Below are 12,206 nucleotides of genomic sequence, written 5' to 3' on the forward strand. Positions count from 1 at the left end.
TGATTGCATTTTCCATCCTTAAAAGGCCCTGTGACTAATATTTCTGGATTAGTTCCATTTGATCCTCTCATCATTAAGCATTAAACATCATTGAGACACTTGGAAAAGAACGTTTTTTCGGATCAACTGCGCGAGAATAGTAGTGCATATGCAGGGGTTTGATGCCCCTGTTCGCAATCCTCTCTCCCGGCGCCCCTGCTGCTTCATCAGGAGTGGAGGAAGGTGAAACAGGACGGCCAAATGCCTTCGTTGTCTGAACTATATAACCGCTGGTTCGGTGCTCATTTGCGCGGACGACGTCCCACTCCTTTCCACACACCCTTAGGGTAAGTAAGGAGAGTCGGAGGGAACGGTGAACCTCGAAAGGTTATGGTTTTGAATTGCCCACAAATGCCTGTGTTAAGTTTGATGTACAGAACTGCTAGCAAATAAAACACATGTAATATCTGATTTCCATCAGCTGACATTTCGACCAGTGTAGTGGTTTTAAAGTTGTTGGTCAATTTGTGTATTACAGGTATACTCTTCAAAATATAAGTACTACAGACATCAAGGGAAGATTAGCTCAGAGAGCATTCACAATGAAAAGGCAACTGCTGTGTTCTAAGAAGGTAGAACTTCAGAAAACAATACGTGAAAACATTCGTAGGGAACATGGCACTCTATGGATCAGAAACATGGACCATCGGAAGAGTAGACCAGGAAAGACTAGAAGCCTATCGGAGGATGATGATGCTTAAGATCAAATGGACGGACAAAACAAGAAACAAAGAAGTATACTGAAGAACAGACGAAGAACGGACCTCATGGAACACCATAGAGGAATGAAGGACCAGATGGATTGGCCCAACCCTGAGGCACGATGGATTCGTGAGGAATTTTATAGAAGGAGAAATAGAGGGTGAAAATTCCAAAAATAGGAAGGCCAATATACATTTGAAAAAATACCAGGAAGTAAGCAAATTGGCATCAGATAGGGTGAGATAGGGCAGTGCTGCAGTGTCCATCAATCTTAGGATTTTCCAAGATTATTCGGGTCTCCCACCGGGTCCACGTTCGTAGGTTTGCCGACGTTTCGATGGCCGAGTCGTCCATCGTCTTCAGGGCATGGACGACTCGGCCATCGAAACGTCGGCAAACCTACGAACGTGGACCCGGTGGGAGACCCGAATAATCTTGGAAAACATTATTCGTCGGGAAAATACCAGATCAATCTTAGGATTGATGGACCAATGATGGTGACGATGACAACTCATCAAAATCGCTGTTGTAAATCTTTTTGGATTTCAAGGTTTGATTACTTGTGAGTGATAAAAGTAAAAGGTTATGGTGAGTCAATCTTGAAGTGGTGTATAGAAGAATTATCTGACAATTCTGTGACGTCAAGTTCAAAGGAAGCTATGGATTCCTCTTATGGGGGATGGAAATAATTCGAATACAATTTCAATTTTCGTCGCTTTCAAAATGAGACGATCGTATATTTTCAGGGAATAGAATGCGACGAATTGCAAAAGGAACATTCTCACTCCTCACCCTTTTACGTCAAGAGATTGTCGCGAGGGAGACAAGCTTCCGTCGTAACAGAATTTTATACATTATCACGGGGAAATAATTTGATGGAGCATTGAGTATAAAATATATGTATGCCAATGGAAAAAATATAACATTTTTATATTGATGTCAATCGATTAACTGGAGAGGAGCTAGCCTTAATTGATCGATTAAATGACAGTTTTATGTTTGCGTTGAAATATTGTTCCACGAGCACATGGAATTGGCCATAATAACTTCAAATGTGTGTTAACTGTAATATGCTGTAATTTACAGAGCCACTGATATTCTTTCATGCATAAGTATACATATATTTAGATATCTATCCTTCCAAAATGACACTATAAGGACTTTCACGGGACAATGCTAAACTTTTGCATGTCATAGAATATGAAGGCAGAGCATGTGAATAAGGAAAGATGTGTGAGATCGCAACATTTAACGTAAATTGCATTTTAAAACAAAAGATCGGATTTCAAATCAATATCGTGCATTGTTTTCTCAGCAAAAAGCAGGCATCGCCAAACACATACGGCAATGTATTAAAAATATTGAAAAAATATAATTTATAACATTCCGTGCTTGGGTATTCATTATATTAGTGAAAATTTTCCATGTGTAAGAGCAACCGTAGCTCGTCGCGTGGCTGCGCGGGGTTGCTCTTCATTGTTTTCAGGCTTCAGTTGCAACGCAACAATGGATGTTTGAGGCAGGGGGAACGGTGGGGGGGGGGGGGGAGGCGACTGACAATACGCTTACAACACGTTTGTTACTCGGGTACGGCGGGATTGAAAAAAAAAAGATGTAGCCGGGATTTTTCCCCCGTATTTGATGCTCTTTATCAAGGAAAATCCATCGAGGTGAGAGAGGACTCTCGAAATACGCCCGCGTTTGATTGATAAGTGTGCAGTGAATCATATCCGCCTGGTGTATGCCTCGCTCACTGGATTATCAGCGCCAGTTAGGAATGTTTTCAGCGTCCGCCTCGGAAAAAGGCTGTTGTTATTTTTCCACGAATTGATGAGAAACGCGAAAGATAAGCTCTGACCCATTTCTAGAGCTGACCGTGAACTTTTGCTAATCCTGTCGAATGAAGTCACTGCGCGATACTAGACCTTCAATAGTTTAGCGATTAAACGGATGACCATCTAGTTTGGCTTAATCGACTGAAAATTTGATAAACTGTGATCCTGTTCCAGTAATTCATCATCTAAACTTGTTCAATACGTTCGATGGTCTGGTAAAAAAAGTCAGCATCTTAGAAATAATCAAAAAGGAAGCAGTCTCAAGGAGAGGCAGTTTCACATTCCATAGGTTTAAAGGGAAATCACCTTGGGCACATTTTTCTCGGCTGTCCTGTTGGAATGTGTTTGCGATTGAACTCGTCCTTCCTCTGTTACATCATAGTAAAAATAACAGACTATTGGGATTTCATGATATTAATCTCTTTATTGTTTATATATTATGTTGAAGTTCGCTTCGAGGTAAAAATGAAAAAAAAACGTTCACCCTTAATTAGGACATATACTAGTTGAAAATTATTTGCCAAAACAAATTGTCGAAAAGAATAATTTGTCGAAGTCAATAAAATTTTCCATGCAATATTTCAACACGACCTGGGTTCCAATGCTTACGTAAGCATTATCAATAGGTGGTGAAGCATTGGAATCCGGGTTGCGTGGAAACATTTAAATGTGACACCTGATGTAAAAGCTCTATTGCCCACATTCATTTGTGATTTAAAACCACAGAGTTTCTAGAGAAACAATTTCATTTGACTGGTAAAATTTTCAATGATTGCTGCTTCGTTTCTGTGTTTCTCAAATTATTTTCCACTAATTTTTGGCGAAATCCTCGCAGAGCACTCCACCATAAATGGATAGCTTAGCTGAACTTATGCACATGACTGTTGTAACTGAGCATTGATATGGAATATTTATTAAATTTAAAACCTTCTCCTTTTATAAGCGCCATTGCTTCTTAAAAGATTGATTTTAATATTGAAATAATTTTAATTACACAAACGATTTATAGATTTTTGAAAAAATACAGTTGATACTTTTATTGCCGTCAGTTTAAGTATTTTATAAACTCATTGCTGTTACTTTTATTCTGCAACGAAATTATCTTAAAGATTTTACAGGATTGAAGTTTAGGCGAATATAAATACATTGTGCAATTAAAAAGAAACTGCGGGAGATGCCGCAACAGTAACTTTTAACGGAGTCATCCGCTAATGCGACAACAATTTCAGAGTGTAAAAATCATTCGCTTTGACCGGGATTCGAACCCGGGTCAAAACTTCAGAGTTTAAGAGGACGTTTCGAAAGTTTAAAAGGCTGAAGCACTCGGGCGGACATCGAGGGATCCAGGTTCGAATCCAGGTCAAAGCGAATTATTTTTACACTCTGAAATTGTTAAATATTGTAATGTTATCAACCTAAAAGAAAAGAAGACGAATGTGAGTGAAATCAATATTTGAGTGATGAATTGAAGCTTTCACTTGAAACACAATCGTAAGAGAAAAAAGACTACATGGATTCATTTGCGGAAAGATGCACGTTACCCAGTTGGTTTGGCTTTATAAAATACCCTAGGGATCTATTGACCAGCGGACAGCACAGTGAAAATTCCACACAGGCACGTACGACTTTAAAATACATCCCAGCGAGTGTTTTGGAACATAATTTGATCTTTCGCATACGGTAGTGATATTTCAAAAGTACCTTCTTAGTGTACTATGTAAAGTTCTCACGAAGCCTGGAGAGACCCTGGTTAAAATCCCTGTCAATGTTTTAGGACAATCCAAACTAATCACGAACATATTCGTTTAGCTTTAGTGATCAGCTACGCGAACCTCCCACACCAATGAGTCTAGTATTAGAAGAGTTCTGCAAGCGAAATGGACTGAAAGAAGAAACAAAGGCAGTTGGAGGCATGGTGGGGGAGGGGAGAAAATTGTTGGATGCAATTCAAAGAGGGAAGGAAGAATGGATGCAGGAAATGCTGGGTGGTATTTATTATTGAAGAGTGATTTCGGGAGACTTGTCAGCCTAGCTATTTAGAAGCATTGAAAAAGGAATGCTAGTTGAAATATCGTAGTTATAAGAAGTTAGGTTAAGTCCACGTGATTTTAGCAGAGCATTCTATCACTCAAAAATTGAATTTGAACGATACGTTACCCTTAATATGAATAATTCACAGGAAATATCAAAATGAAGGGCTTCATTATTTGTAGCCATTAATTCGATTCATTTATGTCAATTCATACTGCTTTGGACGTTTTTGATTGAAATTGAGGTAAATAATGTGATATTGTACCAATTTTTTCTTCGAATTTTGTTGGTTGTGATATTGCTGTGTATTTATGAACGACAGAAGCAAAATCGATAGCTAAATCACTGAGAAGAGCAGAGGATAGTCTACAAATCATGGCGTGGTTATATGTACAGTGAGATGGCATAATTTAAATCATTGCACGATGAATATAGTATGTTAAACCAGACTACGTCTGAAGAAATCATTTTAGAGAAAATTATGCTGGATTATCTCGGACCCCGCGGAATCGTTATCCACACCGTTTGGAGGAAGTGACAATTCATACGTTTTCATATCGTGGGAGTTGATAAATACATTTGACGTCACAATGAGCGGAAGTATTGAGTATGACGATTAAAAATGAAATTAAATACGGCAGAAATAAACACTATTGGTAACGAAAATGTTGCGAACTTTGTTCGGCTGTATTTATTTAGATTTAGTTACTAATAAACCACCATTAACATGAATTCATAGAAGGACGACATAAGAGAAATATGATTTATAGCTTCCCTGTTTCAATCGCAGGACTAAGAGTACGATTGGAAAGTTGGCAATGACGTGAGGTGTAAGAGTAAAAACAGGTCTCGAAGTACTCTAGGCATTTGAGATTATAATGGGAAACGGTATAAATTATCTGTCTTATCCATTAGACTTACGCAATAAATAGATGTCAACAGAATTATATTCTGCTGACTTGTTGTAGATGTCACCAAGGAAACCGAAACCTCTTGAAACTTAGGCTCGTGCGTTGTTGATTCGGATGAGAGGGACGCAAACAACGGGTTGATTCCAAATGATTCATTTTAAACATTTGACGAATCCGGGTGAAGTGAATTCACTGATTAATTATTTAAAGTGAACTAAATGTGAATACGAAATCTTTGGAACAATGCTATGCACAAGTTTAAGCTCTGTATTCAATATATGGTTTTCTCCGATTAATTAACTACCCTTGTGGGTTTTGACTTTCGATATAAATCGATGGAGGATTACTGTGCATTTAACATTTCCCGTAATACGTCATTTACGAGAGCAGTCCTTTACACTTCATCTCGACCTCGAGCTCAAAAACCCAATGATTTGCCGCTATCTTCGCCAAAGAGTTTCAAGTTCTGATCAGAGATGGCGCAGAACGCCAACAAGGAGGAAATGAAGCTTACGTGCGTATAGAATTGAGTCCAAAGGTTTCGCATTTTCTTAATAACCTCGATGTGTGAAAGCTGACACATGATCCCACTAAATGAGATTTTTTACTCGTTGTTGGCGGAAAAATCGTATCCACGTGCACAAATGATCTCGGCTAATAATTCCCAAGGGAAGTGGTAATCCACTGGTTAGGGAGATAGATGGATGGCTTGGCTGTTAACCAGAGGTCCCGGTTTTGATTCAGGCTGACTCCCCTGGGCACCCACAGATTCATCCAAGCTGTCTGATTCCTCGGCAACAGGCACCGACCCTTGTCCACCCTGGGGTGTTCATCTTACACGCCGTATTGGTGCATAGCACTAAGGTCAGCTTAACACTCTCACCTTACACAAACCAAACTTCGTGTTGATTTCTGTCTGCGGCTTATTCGTACTGAAAAAAGTGGATGTCATACGCGAACTTTTCTTCATAATGTTTTATAAATTGTTGAAGAAAAATATTTTGCTGTAGTGTTCCAAAATAAATAAACCTTGCTCAACAGCGGAGGAAATAAGTCAAATAATTTTCCATGAGTAATTTCAGTTTTACTACCTTGATCAAAAATTTCCCGGAATTTATTCAGAAAATTAAAAATACAAGTTTATTCATCTAAATCTATATTGTCCCCTTCAAAGTAATCCCCATCGACTGCAACACACTTATGCCAGCGCTTGATCCAATCCTCGAAACATTTTTTATATTCGGTTTTCGGAATGTCCATCAGTGCTTCCTGCGATTTTTCCATTACTTCCTCTCGGCTGCTAAAACGCGTTCCCCGTAATGGTTTTTTAACTCGATTGAACAGAAAGAAGTCACAGGGAGCCAAATCAGGTGAATTCGGTGGCTGCTGGATGGTATTTGTTGCATTTTTCGTCAAAAAATTACGAATAATGATAGCACTGTGCGACGGTGCGTTATCATGGTGCAAAATCCACGAGTTTTCTGCCCACATTTCTGGTCTCTTTCGGCGAATTGCTTCACGCAAACGTCTCATAACGCCCAAATAATACTCTTTGTTTACTGTCTGGCCTTCTGGCAAAAATTCATGATGCACTACACCGTTGTAATCCATGAAAACCGTCAGCATTGCCTTCTTTTTTGACTGAAAACGACGTGGTTTTTTTGGTCTCGGCTCATTTGGTGAACGCCATTCACTTGCCTGATGTCTGGATTGCGTGTCGTACTCATAAACCCACGTCTTGTCTCCAGTAATGATCCTTTTGATGAATGTGGGATCGGATTCAGCCTCGCAAATCATGTCTTTTGCGACGTCAACACGGTCTCTTTTTTGCATGAAATTGAGGTCTTTTGGCACCAACTTTGCTGCTACACGACGGAAACCCAAATCATTAACCACAATGTCTTGGGCGGATCCATAGGCAATGTTCAAGTCCTCCGCTATTTCTCTGATGGTTAATTTGCGGTTATTGACCAACATTTCTTTTACTTTATCAATTTTTTCACCGACTTTCGACGTCGATGGTCTGCCACTGCGTTCATCATCTTCGATTGACTCACGACCACTTCTGAACCGCTCGTGCCACTGGTAAACGACCGTTTTTTTTAGAGAATCGTTGCCGAAACACTTTTCCAACATTTCCAACGTCCGTGCGCCACTAAATCCGTTTTTTACGCAAAATTTAATACAAGTTCGTTGTTGCAAATTTATATCCATTTCTGAAATTGTAAAAAATCGCCAACACACACAGAGATAGATGTACTCTTGGCTACGTAACTTTTGCAAATGTCAAGTTATGACACTAAGATTTAAAGGGAATATCAACAACAGATGTACCAATTTAACAAAAAAACAGAACTCAAATCGGAACGATGGGAGCGCCACACTGCGGTTATTCCGGGAACTTTTTGATCAAGGTAGTATATGCAAGAGTTTCGACATAATAAAATATTTTTCCAATACCAAAAGCATATTATGGAGAACTTGACAGAATGACAGTCATACTTGTTTTAATATTCGAAGAGATTTTCGGGAACTATGTTGTGGGACAATTTGAAAAAGCAGTCCTCACGACTACATAAGGCTTTATGATAATTTCATCTGAAGTACAGTTTTACAGTTGCGACAACTTTGGAAACCGTCCCATTTATGCATAAAAAATGACAAATGAATAAACTTCCGTACCGCCCCACAATGCCAGGTGTGGTGCCGTCGTATATGCATGCATTCATCGGATATGCGACAAACATGGCATACGTCACGATACAGGGTGCGTACAATAAGTATCGTGACCGGTTCGCTGTAGCCTCAACGGAGCGGTGGATGGGGGTCCAACCTGTCGGCTCGATAGAAGGGTCCCCCACCACTCAGGCGCACTTCAGTTCAGCCGCCTCAGGGCATGCGTTGAGACAGGATGTGGATATTTGTGACGTGTGATTGTTTGTGGTGTCGTCGCAGCAGCGTGGTGCGCACCGTCGAGCAACGCTACGCTGTGAAGATTTGCGTAAAAACCAATGTCTACTGTCTGCTTTCTTGAATTTATTTTAAAACCCGTAATACAAGATATCAATCATACTTTATCTATAATAAATTTCTCTGGGGTGCTAAATTAGTTACCAGTCAGTCACATGACGAATGTCCGTTTTTCTGTGTGGATTCCCTATCTTTCAAAATACGTTCACAGAATTAAGCTTTCTTTTTTTTAAGGGAACAAGGCCATTTCACTCGCATTGGGGCTTAACCCCAATAGGGGTGAAAACTAAATAAATAATTAATGAAAATATGAATAATAAGATACTTAGAATAAAAAATGAATAGCAAGTTATATATGTTCGAGTCCCGGTCAAGGAAATATTTTTACTCTTGTGATCCGTTCGATTCCGCCGTCCCCACCTCTATTGTGTTCGTCCTTTATATGTGTTCCTATCCCTTTTCCTTATATCTGTTTCTGTATATATGAGTATTTATACGCCGTTTGGCGGTATTTCGTGTTTGAATGTATGTATATATATATATATATATATATATATATATATATATATATATATATATATATATATTTGAATGTGCCGTCCAAGTGTTCCGTAGGTCGTTCAATAAGTCCTTGGAATAAAAGAGAAAAAATATTTTGACTGCAATTTTTTATGTTTCGAAGTAATATCCTTTTTCTCCGATACTTTTCGATACTTTTTTATCAGCGTGTATTCAACCTTTCTAAGCGTTCCAACTAGTAGGATTAACGAAGGACCTCAAATAGGCATCTTTGTTGGTAATAACCTCCTCGTTCGACAAGAATCATTTCATTTTTCGAGTTAGGAAATACAGGAAATACCTGTAAAGAAATCACTGGGGTTCAAATCTGATGAATACGGTGCATGTTGTAGTAATTAGAAATTTAATTCTATAATTTTCAGTATCGACATTGAGCAGGTGTGCAACCGTGTATTGTATTTACGGAAGAGTTTTTGCTAATTTAGGAAGTTTTTTAATTGATTCTTCCCATGGCCGGTGCAATACTGACGAATGATACTCTCAATTTATTGTTTTTCCTCTTTGCCAACAATGGATGAACGTAGTACTTGGTACGTGTACGTATGATTCCGCGTGCATCACGGAAAACCGTGTTCATTACTTTGCCGTCGGAGGATTTCGCCGTCTTCGCCTTCTTCGGAGCCGGGTCGCCTTCCGATACCCACAGTTCTGACTTTTCCTTTGGTTCTAGAATCTAGTGCGCGGTGTATCCATGTTTCGTCCACAGTTATGCATGGACTGAGAAACACGCCATGATTGCGACGGAAATGCATCAACCCGGCCACTGCATTAACCACACCTTAACGTTTTTTCTCCACCGAGAGGCAACGCGGTACCCATCTTTCTGGGTCGGGATTTTTCCTGTGTCAACTTCTATCTTAGGCGCCTTATCTCTAACTGTTAGCACAAATCTTCCCTTCTTGTTTCCCGATTGTGATTTAACTTTGCTGTACAGCGCACCAATTACACCCTTCCTTTGCAAACTTTCCATATCCTCGCATTGCGTTTTTCACCATGCATTTTTTAGCTATATTCGTTGCCCACCACAATTTATTGTTCAACTCATTGTACTTCATTTTGCCAAACTCTGCATTTACATTCTTCCATTTTCTCCGCTCATCCATCTTTGTAATCATCTCATCCATGATCCATGGTTTCCTGGTTCTTTTCGCGTTAACGATTCCAATACTGTCTTTTGCGACTTTCGATATCCCATTCTTGATACATTCCCGTTTTTCTGCGATAGCACATACCTGTAGCTCGTTACCGTCCTACATGATTTTCTCTGCAGTCTGCTGGTACTCCTTCCTTGTCAATCCGTTTAATGCTTCTACATTCCATTTTCTAACCCGTCGCCCCTGCCTCATCTTTTTGACACGAACTTTTTACATTTCATAACAACTAAATTGTGGCTTGAGTCCGCATCCGCTCCCGGGAAGCTGTGAGAATTTATCACACTGTTCCTAAACCTGTGTCTAACCAGAATATAATCTAGCTGATACCTCTCTGAGTCACCTGGCATTTTCTATGTATACCTGCGTATTTTGTGGTGTCTTAACCAAGTATTGGTGATGACTAACCCCTATCTCCTGCAGAACTCCACTGCTTTCTCCCCGCGGTCATTCCTCGTGCCTAAACCGTAGTCCCCCACCTCATCACCATCTCTTCTTCACCTACCGTCGCATTCCAATCCCCCATCACTATCAAATGTTTCCCTGCATGAACACTCGCGAATATGTCCTCTAACCGATTGTATATCCTATCGATCTCTTCCTCCGTATGGCTGCTTGGTGGCATGTATACCTGAAAAATGACCAAGTTTGTCGGTTCTGCTTCTATCTCTACTAGTAGTATTCTATCCTTTACCTGCTCTATGTTGACTACGCTTCTTCCTACCTCTTCAATTAATACTATGGCAACTTCTCGTTATCCCCGCTATCCTTCCATTTCACGTCGCATAGACCTAAAATATCTATTATTCCCCTTTCCATCTCACGCTTAACATTCTCCAATTTCCCTGTCCTAATCCTTGTCCTAACATTCCACGTTCCTATTCTAACTAATTTGGTCTTTTTCTCCTGCGACTTCTGTCCTGCTGCCGCCGATTTTCCCTTGCAAGGGTTTCGTGGGATGACGACCGCGGAAGCCTTGCCTCCCCCGCTGCCGGGCACGACACACGGCCGATTGGGCCGAGCCCCGTGGTTGCCAGGACTCAAAATCTCTGTATTGTCCATCATATAAATCTTGGGAGTGATAATTGAGGTGGTTTCCCGTTGCCTTCCTCAATAGTGTTTTCGACGTGACACCATCACTTTCTGGCCGCCCCACTGGGGTCAGACGCCATTGCAGCCGCCTCACTGAGGAACAGACGCTTCGTGGACTACCTTTCGTCTGGCTCCTAACCTTGGACCTATCTGGCATGGGTGACTCTACCAGGAGCAATTATTATTACTCCCGCCAGCACAGCTCTAGGGGTCATCGGAACGCACAAGCCCTACCACCACGTCAAGGTTGTAGTCCGGGGAGGGATATATATATTTTACTCATCTACCAAACAAATATTTTGTGACTACTAACAAAATACAACCCTAAATTCTACTCTACACCAGGTCCCTCTTCATCTCTGAGTACTTTCTTCCGCCCTTCATCCCGTCCAACATCCCTATCCTGTTCCTTCCCTTTCCTCTTTTGCCCAACATATATATATATATATATATATATATATATATATATATATATATATATATATATATATACACATACAATTATATAAATATATATATACATATATACATACTTACATATATATATATATTTAAAAATATCTTCGAAATGGAACGCTCTTCGGCGACGCACAAATATATAAAAACACAGATGTAGATTTTTAGAATATCGTTCGAATCGTTCTCAGGTAATCTAGCAGTTAAGGTAGGTTTTTGGATGGACATAACTACTAATTAAATAATTTGTCACCACTAGCAAAACACAACATCCTACTCTACATCAGGTCCCTCTTCAGCTCTGAGTACTTTCTTCCTCCCTTCATCCCGTCCAACATCCCTATCCTGTTCCTTCCCTTTCGTCGTTTGCCTAACATTCTCCCCTCAATTACAGTCTTCAATATCCCGCTGCCGGTCAATACTCCCTTCATCCACTTTTC

The sequence above is a fragment of the Hetaerina americana genome, unplaced genomic scaffold (assembly GCF_022747635.1).
Source record: "Hetaerina americana unplaced genomic scaffold, ioHetAmer1.1.p SCAF_25, whole genome shotgun sequence".
NCBI classification, from domain to species: Eukaryota; Metazoa; Arthropoda; class Insecta; order Odonata; family Calopterygidae; genus Hetaerina; species Hetaerina americana.